At 42.2% G+C, this 23,224-nt stretch overlaps 1 protein-coding gene across 7 annotated transcripts in view; it reads right to left on the reverse strand.

The window, feature by feature from the left end:
- Positions 1 to 23,224, reverse strand: part of RALGPS2 (Ral GEF with PH domain and SH3 binding motif 2) — a 145,439-nt gene that overhangs the window by 114,025 nt on the left and 8,190 nt on the right. For 5 of the 7 annotated variants that reach the window (XM_035334004.1, XM_035334002.1, XM_035333996.1 and 2 more), the window contains exon 2: positions 14,536 to 14,592. The gene's annotated coding sequence lies outside the window, so the exon portion shown is untranslated. Of the gene's footprint in view, positions 1 to 859; positions 983 to 9,167; positions 9,313 to 14,535; positions 14,593 to 23,224 lie in introns of those variants that run through there. The other 2 variants (XM_035333997.1, XM_035333999.1) reach the window with 2 other exon arrangements.

Genomic DNA, 23,224 nt, shown 5'->3' on the forward strand with positions numbered 1-23,224 from the left:
AGTTAATGCTTTTGCCATCTAATTAATTATGAAATCGAGATCAAGAATTACTCCTCATCCAAACGGTCATCCCCAAATCACGGACGCTAACACCACTGTTACTGCAAGCCTGCACTCCATGAAGAGCTCGCACCTACTTTGCATGTCCACACTGTGACTTTTAAGAGGCACCTCCCGTGAGCACAGGGCACAGCCTCCACACCCACAGGCTCTGCAGGTTTGTCCCTAAGCTCCCCCGGGAAGGCACTCCGCTTCACTGACAAGCCCCAGCGTTTTTGGTGAGTGTCCCTGGGTGTCTGGCACGGTGCCACCTTACATTCTTCACAGGTGTGCGCGCATTGTTTGTGCACCGTGCATCTAGTAACACACGGGTACTCCTTTCTCATCTCCTAGTCCTACAGCATTTGTTACCAAAGAGAGAAGAAACTAAAGCAGTTCTCTTGTCAGTAAGAGACACCCAGAAATTGTTCGAAACCAGCAAACTGCAGTCCCTGAATGCTAGCTCAAACACAGACTGATATGAATACTTCTGCTGAGAGAAGTTAGGTTACCTTCCCTGAAATGTGAACTAGGTCTTACTGAAGAAACTTTTCTGCCACTAAGCCAGCTTCACATAGAGTAAAGGCTGATTTTTCGATAGGATTAAACTAAACACAAGTCACAGCATGAAATGCAGCGTGAGCTCAGTCATTACACAGACAGAATCCACATTAAAAGAAGCCAGCAAGTTAATTAAGTGCAAGGGCAAGCCATTACACGCAGGCACGGAGGAAGCTGTCTGCACACAGGTCCTAAAGCGCACCCCCTGCGTATGAAGAGCTGCTGTTCTTCAAAGGTAAAGAAATGCTCTAGTTTTTGGCAAAAGTAGTTTTTCCACTTCTTTAATATGCCTTCAACTTTATACAACATTGTACATCTGGCACCTGCCTCAAGTGAAAACAGCATTGACTTTTTTTGTTTGTTTGATCTCCTGACTACAATTCAGCTAACATCACTTTCCTCTCCAAATTCCTTTCGAGGTATTCTGGGTAGACACTTTGAACTCTTCAATACACATTCTCAGTCTAGTTACACAATTTCCACAAATAAACTTCCTGCCAGCATAGTTAGATCTACACAACAACATTACACGGTATTAAAAACAACCAAAGAATCTCAATTTCATACTGTGATTAAGTTTGTACTGTTACATTTGGCACCTCTGCAATGAAGACCTCGACCAACCTACCAAAAAACAAGCTTGCTTAAAGCAATATTAAAAATCTGCTATTACCAGGACCAGAACAGGCACGCACTAGAGCGAATCAGAAAGAAAGTTACCATGCACTAGTAATGAGAAGAGCACTTCTGGCGAGGCATTTCACTACGAACAGCAGAATTCATTATCGAAGGGTTGTCTGGCAGCATCTGTTCCAAACTGATCCAAAACAGGCTCAGATTTGCAGCGTGGATGTAGAGGATTAGAAGGAATCATGTATCATCGATAGGGCAATCAACCAAACAATGGTTAGCCAGGCACTTTTCAAACAGGAAACAGCAAAAAAGTTTCTGCTGTAGAGGGACACTGGCTATTATTGCAGAAATAGAACAGAAAGCAGTTTCATTTGAAACCGCACACCTGACATCAGCCATGCATTATTATGTATGAAAATAATAATAAAGCCTTGTACCCAGCTGCTGTCCATCCTCCTCCTATTTTCAGGCAGTCCTGCAAGGCCTGGGCTTCTATCTAACCTAACAAACACCTCGAGTTTCTGGCTGCGCACTGTCCACTACATCCACAGTTCTCAGAAGCACAGGATTAGTGGTTAGCTAATACATCTTCCTAATTGTTCAGTAATTTAGCACTCTGATCTCCAGGAGGTACTTGCAGATCACCTCAACTGTAAGGGAGGACTGAACTCAATAGATTCTACTGATCTTGTTCCAACAGGCATTTCGGAAAGGAATAACACACACTTCCATACAATTTTGATCCAGACACATACCGCAATTATTCAAAGATACTTAGAGGCAGGCCTGACAACTGATACCAAATCCAATTGGTCATTGTAAAAAGATGCGACTGGTATCCTAAACAGAATAATGGCTTCCACAGAAGGGGAAGCTGCCACTACTCAGGTGTGCTTACCAATAAAGCAAATGGAAAAACTGGCTGGTAATCAAAGACAAGGCTGTTGGCAGAGCAGCCTGGAGTTGCTAGCAACAGCAGCAGAGTGCGGGTGCCCTTTAACCACGCAGAGAAAGTTAGTTCTGTGACAAAGCAGGGTTGGAAACACAATGACTCTGAGTCATCCACTAAGCACATGCTTTATCAATACACTTCATGATATTAGAGTTACTAATTAGTGACAGCACAGAACCATGATGCATTAATAGAAAAAAGTAGTCCAAATCGGCCATCTTTTCTTTTATTGATTTAGGACTTCAAACTCCTTGCGGGCATTTTCAAATCCAAGATGTCCACCTAGAACTTCACATGTAAGTTGATTGCAGAGGCTTTCGGAAACCACAAAAATACTTTGAAGGCTTCGGGATTAGTTTTTGGCTGGTTGGCTCTGTTACCGAGTTTCCAGTAACACCAGCAGCATTCCCTACACAGTCCACCAGCCTACTGGAAAAGATGCAACATTTGTAAACTTGAGCTCTACTTCAAAGCAATTTTCCAAAACATTGCAAAGATTCTGCAATGCCGCAGGTGTTTCTGCATGCAATCTGACAGAACCTCAGATTACATAGCTAAAGAGAACTGAGATTTCTCCCAAGTCCCCAGACTTGCAAACCCAGACAGGGATTCAGGATAGCATGCAGCTTGCACTATAACAGCAGGCATGAATGCTCCACAAACTGAGCTATAACCAAAGGGACAAGCAATCCACTTACTGATTTCAGCTGGTTTATGGGAACTCTGATTTGGCATTTGCCAGCTGTCTCTACCCCTGATCGCTGTTTTCCATTCCCTTCTCTGCCATGACAGCAGCGCAAGATTTTGTACAGCTGTAGAATAAACAGCTTGGAGGAGGGAAGGGAAAAAAAAAAAAATTCCTTAGCTGGTTAAGTCCCCTGACACAGTTCAACCTACTAGCATCTCCGCCAAAACAGACAGTGTGAGAAGTGAGCGATCAAGGAGATTTCAATTACAAACCAATCTCAATTAGCTACAACTGTGGAGGACCCCAACTTTATCATCAAGTCACAGAACTCAGCAGCAATTGCAAGATCAGACAACTAGCAACTTATCAGTAAGGTGTATTGAAAACACGAGTTTTAAAAAGTTTGAGGTTTATATAAAACCAGCAAGTCAGAAGTCCACCTGTGCCTTACGTGCCTCTTCAGCTGCAATAAACTAAGACATGAAGCTTACAAAGAAAAACTTGAGAACTGAGACTTTAAGCTTTTCATTGGAGGCTTCAGTCTGCCCATATGTTAATCTGAGAAGCTTCTATCAGAGCGGAACATGTGCTTTGTACTAACCCCATTTATTCACTTATTGGTCCAACTGCAGTAACTCTGTACCATTACACTGCTTCCTCCAAACCTAAATGAAAATATAATGCTATAGTTTAGGCAATTATCCCAAACCCTGTGCACCTTAATAATGTGATAAAAGCAATCTAATTTATAAATTGCATTAAGACCACTTTCTCAGGACCTCTGCCAGTTTTTAGCTAGCCGCCATTATCTAAGAAATACACCTTCAACTTCTAAAACAAGATCAATATTCTTTTTCCCCAACATGATCAATCTGAGTCAGTCTCAACGAGGCGAGCAAATTCCACAGGCTTAAAGCTGTCCCTTAATGAATAATGAGGGAGGCTCAAATCAAACAGCTTTTAATGCCATCCTACTACAACACTGGTCAGAGACTTGACTCTTAAATAGCCAGTCCTAGGTCGCTTCAGACTTAATTGATTGCAGGCAATACTACAGCTCCATTAGGAGAAAGAGATAACACCTACATATCCCCAAGCAGCAGTGCTACTGACTCCCAAGCGAACAAGATGTTCTGCACCAGATGCTGCAAACATCTAAATCACCTTAGAAAAGGGAGATTCAACATGAAAGGCAGCATCTCAAACTTCTCTGCACCCTGCACTGTGCATTTCTTGTCTTCCCCTCTGAGCATTTTGGCCCTCAGACAGCCGATGGGCATCCAGTACAGGCAGCACAATGAAGTAAATGGAGAACTCCCAGAAATTACCTGTCAGGGTGACCACCTTTCTGCAGAGGACACCAGCAAGCTTAACCATCACTCTTACTCCATGCAGTTTCTGTTTATCCCTGGCATGCTGTTCTTTCTTCCTTAACTGACCCATGCTTAGCCCCCAAGCTATATGTCATTCCTTGCAACAAGAACTGCTTTAATGATCTAGAAAACAATGGCAAGAGGAACAGTGACAGCTTCCAGCCAAGCTAGTCAGCTCTAATCAGGTTAGGAAGTCTCAATTTTTTACTCAAAGATTTAAAAAACTGATTTGACTGCTTCAATATGATTGCTAGAAACAACTGGAGTCACCAGAGGGCACTAACACTTTCACCTAATGGAAAATGCACTCTTCAATTAGGAAGGCTGATAATTACATCCACATCATCATGTATATTTTATCTGGATTGAGCTTCAGCCAGCGTGTTCTAACCCATGCTCAAATCTCCACCACTTGCTGATGAAGCAGTGGGCTACATCAACTGCTGCAGTCACACCCACGATCCATGGGGGAGACGCGGAGTCTCCCCAGACAGACCCAAGGAAACAGAGCCAGCACACACCTCTCCCAGTTCCCCTGCCATCTGAAGCTTACACTGCCTATTAAATGTGTTTGTATGTATACACACACCAAAAACATCTGAAATAGGCAAGGGGAATAGACTGCAAGTCCTACACCTCAAAGAAACAAAATGAACAGCTATTCTTAAATGCTGGCACCAAGACAAATCCTACTTTAGGGGACTGCAAGCCTTATCTTCCTTCAAAGGGAGAAAAAAATAGAGGGGCTTTCAATTTAACAGCAAGCAGCAACAGATGCATTGCTCTCTCAAATCTGGCATCACACGAACTGTCACGATAGATGTGTTAACAAAAGAGGTTGCTCTTCACAACTGAGAAACGAGCAGGTTTTTAAACCACCAAGATCACACATACATGAGGCTAACGAGTATTTCCTGGTGTTTGGACAGAGCAGCTCCTCAGCTTCTCGATGTCGGATAGAGATACGCTGCAGCACACCCTGAGACCTTCTGCAGCAGGAACCTTCAGCTTGTGGATGCAGCTGATAGAGTCCAAGAGACAGAGCACAGCCAGGTGGGTACAGCCCTACAGAAATAAAGGCAAAGCTGCCAGGGTCTGCAAGGCGCACAGCTTCTTTTTCCCAGCACTGCTGCCCCGCAGTTTCACCCGTGCGGTCATTCTCGTAGTTGGGACTGCAAGGCAACGCGGACATGGGAAGCAGAAGGGAATCCTGTCCTTATGGAAAGGCACAGAGGAAGCACGGAGGCTATTGCCCCCCTATGCTGAGGTTATGGCCACAGAAAAACTGCACTTACAATAAAGATAGGAGCAAGGACTTTGAGAGCATTCTCTAGAGATCTCCATGGGCTCCAGGAAGAAACCATTTGTGCCGTATGACAGCCTACAATCCGCCTGGAAGCCCTGAAGGAACTCTGATAAGACCAGCTATGACTGCACTCCAACACGACAAACCTCCAAATGCAATTGAGGAAAACTACTTCAAAGTATTCACCACTGGCCCTCTAGATTTCACCGTATTTTTTGTTGTACTCTAAGGTTCAATTAATGGGTTGCTTTTTCTTGTTCAACTCCCCTATGAAGTGAAAATACGGGATAGGAGACAGTCTCTCCCTCCCTCGGCTGTGCTCAGCCAGCAAGCAGGTTGAATGACTGCCACTTACACCAACCTGAGGAGTCACAGCAAGCAGCTCTGATGTTCAGAACGAGCCATGCTGCCAAGCACGTCCTCCCCTTCAGGAGGTATGAGCCACCCGACTGCAGATGTCCTGTCTGCTTGGCAGGACACGGGATGACACCAGCTTGCCCACGGGAAGGGCTCTAACACCAGTTCCCCCGGAGTCCTACAGGGCCCTTAAGGATCTCAGTACCAGAAAAGAGTTGCAGCCACACATCTGCACATCCCAGAGACCTAAGCATACAGAACCCCTACTTCAAATACCCAATGGAAACTCTAAAGTCTCACTTCAGCACTCTTCTCAGGTGGTGAGTTCATAAATGGACAAAACATGGATCCCACAAAGCTCTCATTGTGCAAGAAATACTAGCCACACACACATTAAGGGACAATTTCTACTGTAGCAGTTCCAGGTATCTAAATGTAAAGGTATTAATAGGAATGCCCTCTTACTTTAAAAAAGTATTTTTAAGTATCTTTTGTAACATTACCCCTTCCAAGGGCTGTAAAACAACACTCAAACCAGAAATACACCATGCCTTTGATGTCTTACAGTTAGACAAAACGCAGCTACACTCCCCACCCTTCAAGCAGGTTTCGGCTCAGCTTTATTTATTGAATGAAAGGAGGAGCCCAAATGACTCAGCTCCAGGGAAGTATTAAGGAAAAGACAAATCCCTAACCTCAATGAAAAGAAAATAAGGAAGAAACTAAGATGGAGGCATGTCTTTATCAATGCAGATCTTTTAATATTCAAATGTATGTCAAGAAAAGCATTAGCACACGTAGATCATTAGCTTTCTGGAGCCTTCAGTCTGTCTTCAAGAGTTTAAAATCAAAGTTTACACAATTAGCTGAAGCTAAGAAGTTTGTCCTGTAGCTACATGCTTGGTCACTGGTGCTGTGCTGCACCAAGATCAAAAAAAATATCTAAACAGGGACTTTTGATCTACATGGTCACCAGCAAGTCCAGTGTGGAACAGAAAAGATCTCCCCAAAAATTCTGAACAAAGGCAATTTTTATAGACAGAAAACTGACAATAAACAGGATAACCTCGTGAAGAATGTGTTTGTTTGTTTTTCCTGCACTAAATGAGGGAGGAATCAAACACAGCTCCTCAACATCCAGGCAAAATATGTGTTACGAGTATTTCACAAGGGGGCCAACAGACTCCAAGCAACTGCTGTACATCTTCCACGTGCATTTGCAGACGACTGCTGTTCCCCTACCTCAGACACGCCACACTAGCACTTCTGTGCAAAATAAAGTGCCAGCCTTCCTGGGAGGAATATTTAAGTCCAGACCAGCAGGAGCGTTTCTTCACACACACTCCGCACTCTAAATACAGATGTCACCAGAGGGCACTCTTTCAATTCAAGCGACCTAGCTTAGCAAACTTCTCCGGAAGACTGCAGGCAGCCCACATGCAGGGATGTGCAGAGGCTGTACAAAGTAGTAATTCTGCTTCTGCAAGACATTTCCCTAAGAAAATACACACAAATCAAATGTAAATATTTATCCCAGGAAACTGAAGTCTTTATCGTGGTAGCCAGAAGCACTGCTAAGACCACAAGCAATAATCTTCTGTACTTTCCTCCATCGTGCACTTGCCTGTATCTATTCATTCCAACAGTTTTGGCACCTGTGTGGAGCGTATCAGTTTATGGAAGCAGGACCCAAACCAGTACAGATCACGCAGAGGCGCCCATGGAACTCCTAAGACTATCATGTCATGGTCTAAATCTGGCAGTAATAGAGGAAAAAACAGATGTGCAGAGAAAGCTTACTCTACTGCTTGCTGTTCTGTATCTGATGTTTTCTTAAGATGGCCAAGAATTAGACCGTTTGGATGAAGATAATATAAGTGCACCAGCGATGTCAGTAGTTTTCAGTCTATGCTCCATGTTTTTATTTCTACAGGGCTGCTGAGACCTATTTTTTTTTTTAATCCTGTCGAGTTGCAAGCCTGCCAGGTGAAACGTGACCAACCACTAAAAACCACAATAGGCCTGTACATAAAAAAGGTTGCAAAGCACTTCTCATGTGAATAGAAATATAGCACCAGTGTCCGTTTTGTTTAGAAACGAAACGCCAATGGAATACTACTAAAATCAAGCCTGATGCAGAGGAAGAAATTATAAGAAAAAAAAACAAACGTGGTGCGTACCATGGCAATTTCCAGTCTTGAAAGAAATTCAGAAAACATCGATCCACAAGACATCAAGTGACTGTTTATGCACCTATCCCATTTGGAAAAGTCCCCATCTCTTCCATATGCAATAGCAAAGGCCCTTGGTTTATCACAGGAATGTCAGTGTGGGGGAAAAATGGAAAAAAAAGACCCGTGCAAAGGCACCTTTTGTCAGCACGGGGATGTCTCAAACAAACAAACCCATGCGCAGGATCTCACCAGGCAGTAACTACCGTTAAACACGCAGGTGCTTGAAACTATTACCTATCATCATCACTCATCTCAGTTTAAAACATATCATCGCTTTTCCAGCATCTGCTGCCAGGAAAGGCCGACGCCAAGCGTTTTTGCTGTCAGACAAATGCCACCTCGCTGTCCCTGCTGCGTGAAGGTGCCGCCTGCCTGCTGGGGGGCTCCATGCTGGGACCGGCCTGGCTCTGTGCCAGCACCCCAGGCCCTTCACCCAACCGCAGCTCCCCCCAAACTCAGGCCACGACCTGCGGGCACGGAGAGGGAGAAAGAAGGTAATAATAATAAAGAAAGAGAGGGGAGAGCCGGCCGGGCTCCCCCCCCGGCCCACAGCCCTCCATCTTGCGGCGAGGCCGCCGCCCCACAGCCGCTGACAGGGGAGGGGGCCCCACCGCCCCCGGCCCGCGGGGGAGGGCGCCTGGCCGCGTGTCTGTGTGTCTGCCTTGTCCGTGTGTCTGCCTTGTCCGTGTGTCTGCCTGTCCGTGTGTGTGTCCGTGTGCCTGTCTGTCCGTGCCCGTTCCCCGAGGGGAGGCGGGCGGCGGGCAGGGCTCGGGGCTGCCGGCACCGCGCGGAGCCGGGGCGCGGGGAGAGGGGGCCGGGACCCTCCCCGGATCTGGGAGGGGACGGAGCGCCTCCAATCCCCGGCCGGCAGCGCTGCCGGGCCCGCCGCGCCGCCCGCCAGGGGGAAGCCGCCTTTTTCTCCTCCTCCTCCCCGGAGCCGGACAATGAGCCCCGCCGCGGCTTCCCGCGGAGGCGGGCGCCGGCTGCCCGGTCCCCTCCTCCTCCCCGCCGTGCCGTGCCTCACCTGCGAGCGGGGACAGGACGGGACGGGACGAGGGGAACGGCTCCGGCTGCGGGCTCCGCTCCGCTGCCGCCTGCGCCGGCTCCGCGCGGGGGCCCCGCCGCCCGCCCTCGCCCTCACACCGGGGCGGGAGGAGGCGGAGGGAGGAGGGAGGGGGGGGGCCGCCCCGCCGCTTCCAACCGCGCATGCGCGCCGAGCCCTCCCGCTCCGCCTCCTCGCTCTCTGGGGCGGCGGCGGCGGCGCACGCGCCGCCCTCAACTGCTGGGCCGGGCGCGAGCCCCCGCCTCAACCGCCTCGCAACGGCCGGGCGCCGCGCGGGTTGCCATAGCAACGGGGGGGGGGGGCTCGCTGTGAGGGGAGCCGGTTGCTGACCCCCCTCCCGGCTCCGCAGGCGGCTGGAAACTTATTACAGCAATTAACAGCCCCCATTCACACACACCCAGTGCGTCCCAAACAGTGCCCGAACAATGCGTTCTGCCGGCCGTTGCCCCTTTTTCCTCCTGTCATGGAATGCAGGCCCTGACTGCCCCTTCGCGTCCCCGAGGGATGGAGGAGCGGCGGGAGCATAGCGTCAAACTCGTTTTGAACCAGGATACATGAAAGGAAAATAAAATGCCAAATGCCAGCCATCCACAAAATTTGGTCTACCACCGTCTGGTAGGTCAGTGAATGGAATGGATGTTTTACCGGATTTGGAACCACAACGTTTGACACAGAAATGAAATAAGATTCCAGGATGATACTGAAGTAATAATAAAAACACCTCAGAAAGGGGAAACAAAGGTAATTTTTCCCTAAGCTAGTCTCCTTCAAAGGTAATTTTTTCCTAAGCTATTCTCCTTCTCTAAAGCAGGAGACAGACCACTTTGTCTCATAAAACAAGCTTCTGAGGAGCAGTTAAAGTGGCGGATATAGAGGGCCTGGAGACACAAATTGTGAAAGACACTTCACAACTCTTTCATTAAATGCTTCAAAAAAATCTATATAGTGGATTGTGAGGAAAAAATAAAATAAAATTTAAAAAAGCAATGTCACGGACCACAGTCTGCAACAGATGAAACAGGATTGAAACAGGAGAACAAATGGTCACTCATAATTATGGTGAAAAGCCCAAACCATAAGGTGTTTTTAAAATTTTGTGATGGGATGTGTGTTGTAAACACCCTTACAAATAATCTAGGAAAAGGGCTGTGCAGGAGACAACACTTGTAGAGGATGCGAGATTACTCACGAGTGTGAGGGTGGATTGAAAAGATATTCAGGGTGACCCAACTGTGTAGGAGGTCAATACAGTGACAAATTCACTACTGATAAATAATCATCAATACAACAGAACACATACAGCTAAAATGAAGGTAATAATAGCTAAAGAAATATGCAGGCATCTTAAACAATAGTTCTGTGGCAATCTCTCCTGAGTATATGAACAGAGTCATGCAAACAATGTGCCCAGATATGAAATGGAGAAAAACAGGCAAAAAATTGGATGTCATGCCATCGTTTCATATCAAAGGGGATTTTAAGGAATGAGTGATAAGGAGAAGTGATGAGAGGAATAATAGATTTTTCATTAAAGATAAATTTGACAGGGGAACTAAAATGCCCAGTTCTACCTAAGTGCTGAAATGCCATTTTTACATTAAAGACCCATGTTTAGTTAGTTGCAGAGTCCTCTATGATTCCTCAGTCATTATATACGCATAGTTGATGTTCCTTATTATTTTATAGCTGCAGATTTTCCCCATTATATTTAGTATATTTCCCCATTATATTTAATATTGCATTTACAATTCATTAGTAGTTGACTATTGCAGCTGTGCTGTTAAATATTCAAATCACAGGAAGCATCAGAAAGAGAGGAAATGACTAGATGAAAGTATGTGGCAAAATAGTTGATTAGAATGAAGAAAGCTGCTGTCAAAAGTAACAGGAAACCGCTGCCACTTGTGACTGGCAAACTGTTAGGGAATGTGTGCAGATGGCCAAACCCCACCAAACAGGGTTCATTCCAAATGCACGAGGCTGAAAATTTTGCAGCCTGCAGGACAGCACTTTCATCTCAGAGAACAAAAGTAGAAATGATATTTACTTATTCATCCTTCCTGCTTATATGTACTGTTTTGAATAAGTATTGACTATAGATCATGGAAGTTATTTTTACGGCATTTTTATCCCAATTTTTATCAGCAATTACTATTTATATAATCTGCTGCTCAACAGAGAAGTTACACTTCTCTGCACGAGTGTAACTAACTTCATTGTGAATAGAAACCCCTCACGCTATGTAGGATATTAACATTTCCTTTTGGAAGTAACAGTTCGCATCTTAGCATTATCTACCAACTGAGATGTTGGAGATTTGTCAGTATATTTTTGATTTCACAGGTGAAAAACATTTTTCCATTAGGCAACATGAAATGTGCATGCTTCCATATACAAACTTTAATGTGTTTGCAGGAGCGCCTGTAATGAAACATTGACACTACAATTTAAAGCACTTGCTATAGCAAAATCTCAGTCTGTCAAAATGTCAGCAGATTACAGTGACTGTTTATTATACGTTCATTAACAGAAGATAGCATAAGCATTTTAGATTAAAAAATGGTAATGTAAGTTACTTAAATGTATTCAGGTTTACTCGTATAGATACCAATATAAATTATTCAAAAAAAGGAAAAGAGAGAAAAAGCATTTGATTATAACTGATAGCAAATCAAATAGTATTTGATTTTAGCCTATATCCTGCTGCAGGCAAAGCTCTGGGGTTATAACTATACAGTAATATAAAATCAAATGAATTTAGTTATTCGAGAAGCTTGGCTGCAGAAAATATGCTTCTTAATCTTGTTTTGGTAACTAAAGATTGTGAAGAGCATAGCTTACATTTTGTCACCTACTTAACACTTCATTAATTACTTGGCACTAAGTAAAGTTCTTCTAAGGTATGGCTACTATCTTAAAAAGTTAAACTCAGTTCAATATGAGATGTCCCAACAAAATAATTGCTAAAGCATATAGTTCCCTTTAGGAATGAATAAAATAATAGAATATGTTTTCTATGTATTTCAATATATTTTATATAACATTTCTATGTATTCCAATGTAGCAGACAATATTTATATAGCCAGTAAATCCAATTTTTTATTATTTTTCTTTGGCTAAGTCATTCCATGAGTCTATCTGCACTTAATTCACATAGTACTTCAGGGTGAGAGATGCTAAAGAAATGAAAATATTGCTAAATTTACTCTAAAATTTTCAAGAATAAAATTGTTTTGTTTTCTTTTTCTTTTGGAATTGTGCAGTCATATCTCAAGTCTATGCTTAAGCACTGTTGAGGTACCTGCCACCTGAATTTTGTTACTTCCTGAGTTGGGAGTGCTTACCTATGCAAGACTGACTTTATAAATGCCGTGCTTTACACTGTACGAGTTCGTATTTGGGTTCTAGTAAGATATGTAGTCTACAATACTTAACTAGTACGTATTCCTGCTTTTTTGATCTGTCATTCTCTCTGGCGTCCTTGCACTTGTTGTAGGTAAAATAAGAGTCAGAACCAGATAAATGTAACATTACTGTGACCATCGCCATCCTTCCTTTTCTTTCTGGAGGATGTTTATGCTTAATACATAATACGCACAGCACATCTTGTCTTCTACCCTTCAGTAAGGAGGATGAGCTTCCTGCTTCAATCATACGGAAATGCAATTTCCAGTTGGTTCAGCTGAACTTGAAACAAATCATAAAAAATATTCTGATGGATAAAAATGTCAGTACCAGAGGAATCTAAGTCAAATAGACACTAAGCTACCAACGTTTAGAGCTTTCAGTTGGAGGAAGAAAACATTACAACGAATGTTTCACTGAAGAGTGTACGTATGCTTCCCGACTGCTCTAATTCGATACGGTCAATGGATGTGCTAATATTTGCTCCTAGAAGTATTGTGATTAATGTGAGAACACCCCCTAGGAATACATATCTACTTGTTTCTCAGCTCGGGCAATAATGAAGGGATGAGTTGGACTCACAATTACATCACTCTGAACTTGTTCTGGTTGTTTTTATTATTTTTAAGATAGCAGCTTTTTAAAGAATATATTCAAGGAGCAACCTCTAAATTCACCCAAGTGCGTGTGTATACATATATATAAAGTGTATATACTTATACGTACACACACACAGACTTTAAGAGGACTTCCTCTTCGCAGCTGCAAAGTGTTTCTTTCCCAGGGTCAGCAAAGGTTCTTCCACATCTCAGCAGTGACAAAGCTGCACACAGATAACATGTTATTTCCTCACTGTCTCCCATGCAGCTTACAGATTTTTCCACAGGAAGAGTATATATTTTTTCCTCCGTTGCCTTCCTACACCCAGATGTAAAATAGTTAGGAATGTGCTTTATGTTAGAGTCCTAAGAGAAGCCATTTGTGACAGGGACAGTAGTCCCTGGAAGCATTAGGGAGGGAGCAAGAGGCAAAGAACGGATTGGCAGCACAGAGGCTGAATAGTGATGTCCTTTTTGTGCTTTCCTAGCATCCCTGTACATCACAGGAGACAGTACGTCATTAGAGACGGTACTTGCAAACTGCTTAATAGAAAGCAAATCCCCCCACAATTGTTTTTATGTTGTATAAATATCTATCTAGACGTTTTCCATAAAGAATAGAGATGCTGGGATGCCTACATGATTTATACACGGAATGGAAGTAGCACAAACATGATGATTTAGAACAGGTTTTAATGACCATCTGAAGGGGAAAGATCCCAAATATGGACAACAGCAACTGTTAATTGGAACTAGTCATATTTCATCTATGTAAACAAAGTAATGATCATGTCTGCCACAAGACTTCAAGAGATTTATCTTCCAGGCTCCCTAATATGGATACATCTGTCCCCTGCTTAAATCCTATGTTCTTGCCATCTGCTCCAACACACTTTTATTCAGCCTCAAGCAGTGATTAAACAGTTATTTGGAAGAGAAAAAAAGTCTTTTTAAATTTCTTACCAAAATGTTGACTATAAAAAAAATGCAAAACCACGCCCCTCTTGGATCTCCATTGATTCTGTATACAAAATGTTATTAGTGAGATGCTTAACTTAAATTTCCAGGTAACGTTTACATTTGACCATACAATAGGAGACATCATACCCACAGATTCAACGCAGTTTCAACAGAGAGAGTAATAAAGTAGCTGCAGATTAAGTTAATGTTATTTAGTTAACCAGCCAAAATATGATTAAGAGGTTACAACGTGGGCAAATAAAGCAGTGTTCCACTTCAAAAAGAAGGAAACCTCCTCAGATTCTTTAGTTGCACCATGAGAAGCTTAGCAAACGATACTCCTTTGAGAAGTGCTGCCCACCTACCTCTGCACATCCTGGACGTGGTGGAGGGGAAAGGAAAGGCACGTAGCTCTCTCTTTCCTGTACAAGGAGAAGCGAGAACAGCAATTCAGTAGATCCTGTCCTCCTTCCTTCTGGGCAAAACTACAGCCTGCCTGGTCCTCATGTGGGCCATGTAAATTAGGGAAGCTCTTTATTCCGCATCCATCATTCACAGCAGACAGTGAAGGATCAGTTGCTATCCATCTCTTACTGCTTATTGTGCAGCGCAATGATGATACTGCCATAAATATAAACATTGAACTTGTCCTTTCTCTATGAACATCCTGAAAATCTCTCCCTCTCTTTTTTTTTTAGGTTGTTTCTTCTCCCCGTATGGAAGAAATTATGGATTTCACCTCCTCCTCATTTCCCTGAGCTTCACAGGAGGTAACTGGACTCAGTACATGTTTCTTAGCCTTTGCTCTCTTGGCTGGTTTACTATGCTTCTGATATGCTCTGCAATTATAATTGCTACTGCTTGTAAAGATGGGAAAACAGGATTTTTTGCACTGCTTGTTAAACAATGTGATGTCTTTTCAGAAATAATGCACAGCAAAGAAACTCTAAAATATCCTTTTTCATCCAAAGCTAATAATCCTTGCCTGGAAATATTTGAGTATAATGTTTACTTGAAAAATAGGTGTAAATCCATTGAAGACTTTGCCATCCATTAGCGAAGAGCTTTTCTGTGAAGGATGTGGATGGTCCACCTGTTCAGCTTTAAATTTAGTAAATACCATTGCTTAAATTATTATACACAAATAGAATAGATAGTTTTATAGCCGGTATTTTCAAAAGAATTTATATAAACATTCTTGGGAATATTTGGGGGATAAGTAGAGGAGCAAGACATCACCTTTTGTAGCCTGTATGTCTTGTGTTGGAGGGCTTATATGCTGCTAAGCTCTTTGATTGGGCTCTTCATTGGATAAGGTTAGAGTATCTCTTTGATAACATTGCTGCATGTAAACTGGCTTGTCAGGAGCTGGAGTTAGATGGCCTAAGTATGCTGATGATATCCTCTTATATGAAAATTAGGAAGCCAGATTATAATACAGTTTTAGATCCTCATTTGGAGCTGAACAAGAGAAGTAGAGATAAAGTTTCAGACTCTCAATTGTTTTCCAGATACTCTATTTTTTTCCTGTGTATCTCAAGCATTATCAGTTCAGTTACAGACACAGGACATCTAGGAAATGCTGAATGTTAAGACTTTGAAAACACTATTCAAGATAATTTATATTAAAAGAAAAAGACAAAACAACATTTAGAAAAACATCTCAAGGTTTCAATATTCTCTACTAGAAGTGTCTGAGAGACCCATATATGAAATCAGTCTGAGTTTCTAGATTCAATTCTGTCTTAAGCTGTGAAACAACTTTCATATCAATATAAAGGCTACAGGGAATATTGAGATTTTTCAGAATTTCACTTTATACAGAAAAGAGAATCGTGCCACTTTCACTGCCCTATAATACCACTGCTAAGAATCACATTAGCAATTTATCAAAATAGCTTCTGTTAAATGAGAGAAGAAAAAGCAATAAATATACTCTTAAAGTAAATAAGTCAGTGTTCATGGAGGCAAGGCCTGTCTCATAAGAAAAATCATCTGACATGGATCACTGTGAGTGGAAGGTCTAGTGTTTATAAAGTTGTCTCAGCTGGAGACAGCTGCTGAACTTTTGAAATTCTGAAGAGATTTTTCCTGTATCCACTGGAAAGGCTTTGAAGTATACTCAACAAGCAAATGCCAAAATACAATGGGTGTATTTTAGCCAGTGTTCACCTAGACCCCTCCCCAGCTACTGCTCTATGCCACCTAATATCAGGAAAAGTTATGTGCCTGGGACTTAGAAGAATATTACAGTTCAAAAAAATTGCATATCCATTTTAAATCATCCTTTGAGAGTTGCATGAGAAAATACTTTGCCAACAATTAGTCTAAAGTAATGTAGAATTTGAGTATTTTATTCTGTACTACAGTTTACTATTACACTGCTTTTGCCAACAAACTATCTGAACACTCTTCAGCACGTTACAAACAACTAAAATTTGACAGATTTATTGTCTTGTTCTTTCCCTGGAGGAGAGCTGTAAGTAAGCTAGCTTGTTTTGTTACACTTTGTCTTTTAGATATAGATACAGATGCTTTAGTTTTCACTAGAGAAGGTAAAATTGAGTGAGAAATTAGCAAGTTTCACAATAGTCTTTAATTCCTACAGGAATTCTTTCTGAGGTCTCACCTTGACCTCCTCTGTCTCCTACACAGATGGAATTCACCACCTGAGGTCAAAACCTCCTTTGTGTCAAAGGAACGTTGTAAATTTTGCTTCCAGAACTGATATTCTCATATAGAAATATTGAGCTTAGTAACCTCAGTTTAGGACTAACACTTTTAATATTATGTAATATTTTGCAGTAAGGTAATGCAGATAAAGTTTGATGTGCTTGCTTTGCCCATATTGCCTTTTTTTTTTTTTTTTTTTTTTTTTAAATAGTTGGCATTTAAGAGACACTATTCATTACACTGTTGCTTGTCATAAGTGACAGTCCCCATTCTTTCAGCCTGATAATTTACAAGTTAAGGTCCAAATTTCCCTTTCAGGGAGAGAAGGTTGCCAGAACTGAATGCATGTTGTACTAGGGGTTCCCAAATAGTTCATGAACCCCGGAGAGCATTCGGGTACGAATAGCCAATGGTGCTAGAAATAGAGGGTAAAGGAATGATGTCTGGGGATGTCTGTGCAGGTCAAGACATCATGTCAAGGAAAAAAGAGGTCGCAGAGAACAGCTAAGACACACGTACTACTGTGGTGACAGTGCTTGTATGACAGGGGAATAAGGAGGAAGAAACAGGAGATGCCATTGCGTGGGTGGAAACTACTAAGTTTCCCATATCTGGGCAATCATGACTGCTACACACTATCCAAGCAAAGTGAATTTGGGAAATCCTGTCTAAATCAAGATAGACACAACCCAGGTGGCTTTTATGGAGATAAGAGCAGTATGATGAAATGCAGAATTCGGGGGGGGAGGGGGTTCAGAAGATGAACTTAAAATCAAGCATGTAATGGACCTCAATTATGGGCACAGTCCAATAAAAGTGGTACACAATACCAGTGCTGTATACTAGTGCTGTATAACTAAACACTGGATACAGAAAACAGAAAATGCAACAGTACTTTCAGCAGTAGATTCTTAGCTTAAATACTATTGTGCATTTCGGCTTCTGGCTTAAAAATATTAAATAAAAGAAGATTAGAAGAATAACTTAGAAAAACCACAAGAGCAATGCCCTAAAAGAAGACTGTAAAACAAGAGAAACTAAAACTTGTGTATATAAGTGCTTTGATCTACAAAAGAATGAGCCACAAATGTCTTATCTGCATAGTCACCTTCATCTTCCAGTGAAACCAGCAGGGCAATGCATTCAAGGGTACACAGACATACATCAAATGACAGTTTCCACTCCAAAGATGAGAAAGTGCACAATGCTTTCAGAAGCATACAGTATTACAGATCTCCTACGGCAGCATTGTGGGCCAGCTGTGGAAAGAGGCAGCATGTGTGCCTTCAGGAAAACTTACTCCCCAGCCTGCCCATACCACCATAATTCCCCCAGTCAAGGCCTTATTCTCCCCAATCCAGCTGTGCTTTGCTTTCTGCGGGCCAGCATGGCAGCAAAGCTCCTCTGCTTCCATGGCAGCTTCTCAGCTTGACTGAGGATGAGACCAGCAGCTGGGTGTGAAGACTTTCATCTTACCTCATGGGAAGAGAGGTCAGGCAGTGTGAATCCTAAAGGAAACCTCACTACATCCCTACACAGCAGGCACACATAGCTGAAGCTGGGAAGCAAATGAAACACATCTCATTACCTGTCACAAAGTGTGTGAGAGAGAAAACACCTTGCCAAATGAAAAGACAATAGAATTTTGCATTAACTCTCCCCAGGTGCATGTTAATGCAATGTCCTACTTCTTTGGCTCCGGAACTCTGCGCTCTAGGACAAATAGTTGAGCAAACGAAACAAATATCTTAAAAGATTTTTATTTTTAAGGATTAGATGTGCACATATAATAACAACATGCTGACAGAGAGAACAACTGCAAGCATTAGCGTCAGGGATGCTTTGCAGCATAAACTGATCACTGACAGGAGAAATTTCTCTCCTTTATATATTTTGCATAACGTTCAGGTACACTGCCTTCTGCTGAAGCATTAAATACAGGCTACTGCTGGAGACAGAGAAGGTCCTCAAGAATAACAGTCCTTGGTTCTGTTCTTTGTTTTTTTACTACCAGTTATTTATAGTATGTTATTAAAAAGTCAGACTGTACTGATTTTGTTTTGTGACAGACGGAACAAATGTGCATATGTGAGGTTTATGTCAATGTGTGTTGGGAAAAAGGACCTTAAGAAAGGATCTTAAGAAAAGTTCTTCTGTTTCTCCTTTGTATTGAATCCTATTTGAGTTAAGTGCTTGTGGTTTGGATTCACACAGGTGGGAAACATCTTTAAAGACCTTTCCATTTCAATTTAATCCATTTCCTCTGATGGTTTCCTTCTATTCTATTAAGTAACTAGAGCCAGGTATTTAAACCAATTGCTGCACAATGAGCCATAAGAAAGGCAGCAGGTTGGATGGATGACTACAAGGCAGGAGGTCTGAAGTACATTGACAGGATATTACCTGGTATGCAGCTCTTATCTGTCAAAAGCAGGAGAACAGAATGAGGGCAATTAGACTTACTAGCTGGTTTACTGACCTGTAAGAATAAAAGGAATAAAAATACCAGAGCGTGATAAAGCAGGCAACACTTGCAAAACAATAACAGGACGTGCATAACAGCATAAGAAACATCCTTAAGAAAAACATGATTTTCTACTTCAGTTTTGTTAGTAAAAATATAAAGGGAGAGAGCCACCAACAGCTGTGCAGAATAGAGCTTGCTTTTCAGGAAAATACACAGGGCCAGATCTCGCCTCCTACATCTGCACATGTTTTCTGCTCTTCAGGCCCATGGAAACGTGCCAGGAAAATTAATTGGCAGAGGACTGTATTATCTCTTCTGCATAGTTCCCATGTAGTGTCTCAGAGAAAGAACATGCAGATAGGGAGCTGACAGGAAAAGCAGCCTGCTGGGGAAAACTGTCCTTGACTCCCACAGATCCCAGAGGATATGCCAGATTTCAGTGGGACATCTCCTTCTCGCTGATCTGAAGCAATCTGAAGAACTGTGTCACTGAGATTTCCTTCTATAGATGAAAAGTAGGGGATGATTTGGATATTGGGGTTTTTACATCCTGTGTAAGTTCTGGGCAGAAGCATGAATTCTGATGTAATGACAGTTTTCTTAAACTACCAAGCAAACAGGTCACTGTTTGAATGCTAGGTCATTAAGCCTGCAGCTGCCTCAGAAATACCGTACCAGAGGATTTGAGATTGGAAAAAGGAACCAGGGACATTATAAAGTCCTGGCTTGCTCCCACACAACCCACTCCCTCCCTTGCCACCTGCCCCTCCCCTACCTTTCAGGAGCTTCCAGGCTCTTGGTACCCAGGAAGGAGGGACGTTATGTCTTTAGGAGTTGCTGATCCCCAGCTTTCATATATTATGAACATAAAGCTATGATCCGGCCTGCTGATTTACAGAAGAGATGTCAGACTACCATCCTCTCAGTTTCCCACTAAGTAATGCACATCCTTCTTCTTCTTGTCCAGTAGAAAATCCCACAAAGTAGGAAAAAACGTTTTGGAGTTTGCATTGATAAATTACTGAAAAGTGCCTCTCCAGTTTGGGTCTGCAAGGCATGTAGAAGGGTCAGAGCCTTCAAATCCTCAGCCCCTCAGGTCTTGGGGGAATTCTGCATCACTTCCATTAAGAGTCAGTGGAGTCCTCTCCCCTCCTCCACCATTTCCTGCTCCCTCCGCTGTCTTTTACCACTCCTGCAGCATGGCTCAGTAAGAAACTGTACTGCTGTTAGCTCCCTCCCATATGGCTATGCACTAATCCCCCCTCCTACACATTCATGCAAAGTGGGGAGAAACCAGAGATACAGAAGAAATCCTTCACTGAGCAGCCGCCTGCTATCTAGGTTACATCTGGCAATTAAAAGGTGCAAAAGAATCATGCTAAGCAGCATTACTGCTTTCCTCCCTCTTCCTTGCAACATCTGCAGAGCTTCCAAGTATCCTGAATTTGCAAAGCGAGATTTTGAGGGGAGTATTAAAATCAGGAGATAGCCTGTAATCACATTTCTTCTCCATTTACAATCTCAAAGTATTTTCCACAGGATTTTTAATTATTATTTTTGCTCCCTTCTCTGTTTGGTCAAAGAAGAATCAACCCTGGAATTTACTGAAAGATGAAGGGATGGGAAAAAGACAAAACAGTGAAACTGTATCAGGCAGTAACTTTCTGGGAAAAAAAAAAAAAAAAAAAAAAAAAAAAAAAAAAAAAAAAACTCTTCCCCTGTCTATTTACATGGATGCTTTTTTTGCATCCTAAGAAAGGATGTCAAGAAACATGCCATTTGTCAGGAGCTTGCGATAGCAGGCTGTCAGCTCACTGCCTAGCAACTCGCACTGCATCAGGATATCCTGGCGTTACATACACTGCCACGTCACATTGCTTAGTGCTCACTGCCTTGAACTGTCTCACTTGCTGCTCTGTTACATCAGGGTCCTTGCTTGGGAGACACCGAGCTGTCTGTCTGTATTGGCTGGCCAATGAGCTCAGGTAATGGCATCGATAGGAAAAATATATAATGGTTTATCTAGGTATCAGATTTACTAAACCACCAAAGTCACAATGAGTTTACACAGGATTTCACATTAAATAGAAACTCAGCATCAGTGTAGCACAGACAGCAGGCTCCTTGAAATGTCAGCAAGCATTTTGAAACTTATTTCTCACAGACAGTTAGGAAAATAAAGCTATGATCTTCAAAGCAGGAAAACAAAACAAGACAAAACATATATATATATATTTTATTTTATTTTACTTTACCCACACAACAGCAGCTTGGTTGTGTGATTTGGTGATTAAGTGAGGTGAATAACATTTAGACTGAAGTGCCTGGGTAGAAAATCTGAGCTTCTAGCCTCAACAGTGACAGCAAGTCACACGGGATTTAGGCCCTCCAATGACTGTCATCTTGCAGGTGATGGCTTCCCCTCCCAGGGCATTCTGTCCTCCAAAACTTCTGTTGTAATACAGAGGAACAGGAGGGAAAAAACTGAGGATCACAATCCGGTATTATTAAAAAACCTTTAAGAACACACAAAAAACACCTTGACTTCAACTCACTAAGTAACAGCCAGACCTCAGAGCTCACAAGAATGCTGATTTTGCAAGTGAAGGTCTTGGAAAAACTCACTGTGCTGTTTTCAACAAAGCTGTGTTAGGACATTGGATTCCCACAATACAAGCATTTCAATGAGATTTTAAACTGTGACAAACAGCTAATGCTGTGTGTGTGTGTAGGTCAGGGGTTCTGAACCACGGTTTTTAATATAATACTGAAGATATGACAAGTAAAAAGCATAATATGTGATACTACAGAGGTCTTCTCTCAACCGCCTCTTTCACAAGACATGAAAATCAAGAAATACACTCTAAGCTTTTGGCTTTTATGTATGTATACAACTCAGAATTGTCTCAGCTCATGTACCTTTTCAATTGCTTGCACATTCCTATACAAATACACAGAACGTTTCAAAAATGCAAGTCTTAATGCAGTCATTGTAGCTAAGGACGTTACTGCATACCAAAACTGGAAAACAAATCTCCAGTTAGAGGAGTCTGACAGAGGAAAAAACAAAACAAAACAACATAGATAAAACCAATAAATGATTATGGTGTAGAGCAGTCCCGACGCACAGGAGGTGAGTATTTAAAGTAGAAGAGCCAAGCAGTCACTGAAACCACTCTGCTGACCACCTCAGTCAAACAGGGATTTTGCTGTTACAGCACAGCTGGCTCCACGTACATACTAGACAACGAGATAGAAGAGGCAAACTGATCTAGTTAATGCCCACAAAGGTCTATAAACGACCCTCAGATGTGATCAGTAATTTTTCATCACTAAAAAATTGAAGCTCCTCCCAGAGAACACGTGAAATCATTCTCAGTGAGTCTCATTCATGCTTCTGCTAGCGTGTGCATCTGGAGCAGTATCAGTAGTGATCAAGGCATAAATTATCTGAACAAGTGACAAATCCCGTGCATCAGAGCAGAAGGTTGTCTGAAATACATTTCTCCATTGTACCTAACATAGTATATAATGCAATGGGACATGGAAAGCCAGATGATTTTTTTAGGAGCCCAAAGCCTATAGAATCTAAATTAGAAGGTATTCTATTCCCCACTAGTCCTTTTGGGATTACCCAAATATATACAGAAACTCTTATTTTCTCAATAAGCATTTGATATTCTTGGAACATTATGAGCTCTGTAAATTCTACATTTTGCATTACTTTCCTGAAGCCTACTTATCCTAAAGTATGCTAAAAGCATTTGCACACATGCAGGAAATTATTACTGTTAGTGTGATTCTTATGCTTAACCTTGGCTAGAAAATATGGCAAATGTAGTAGTGCATGTTCTTTAGTCTTTGGAGCATGCAACATTTACCACTCCACTACTTACCTGATTTTTTTTATTGCA

The sequence above is a fragment of the Oxyura jamaicensis genome, chromosome 8, assembly GCF_011077185.1.
Source record: "Oxyura jamaicensis isolate SHBP4307 breed ruddy duck chromosome 8, BPBGC_Ojam_1.0, whole genome shotgun sequence".
NCBI classification, from domain to species: Eukaryota; Metazoa; Chordata; class Aves; order Anseriformes; family Anatidae; genus Oxyura; species Oxyura jamaicensis.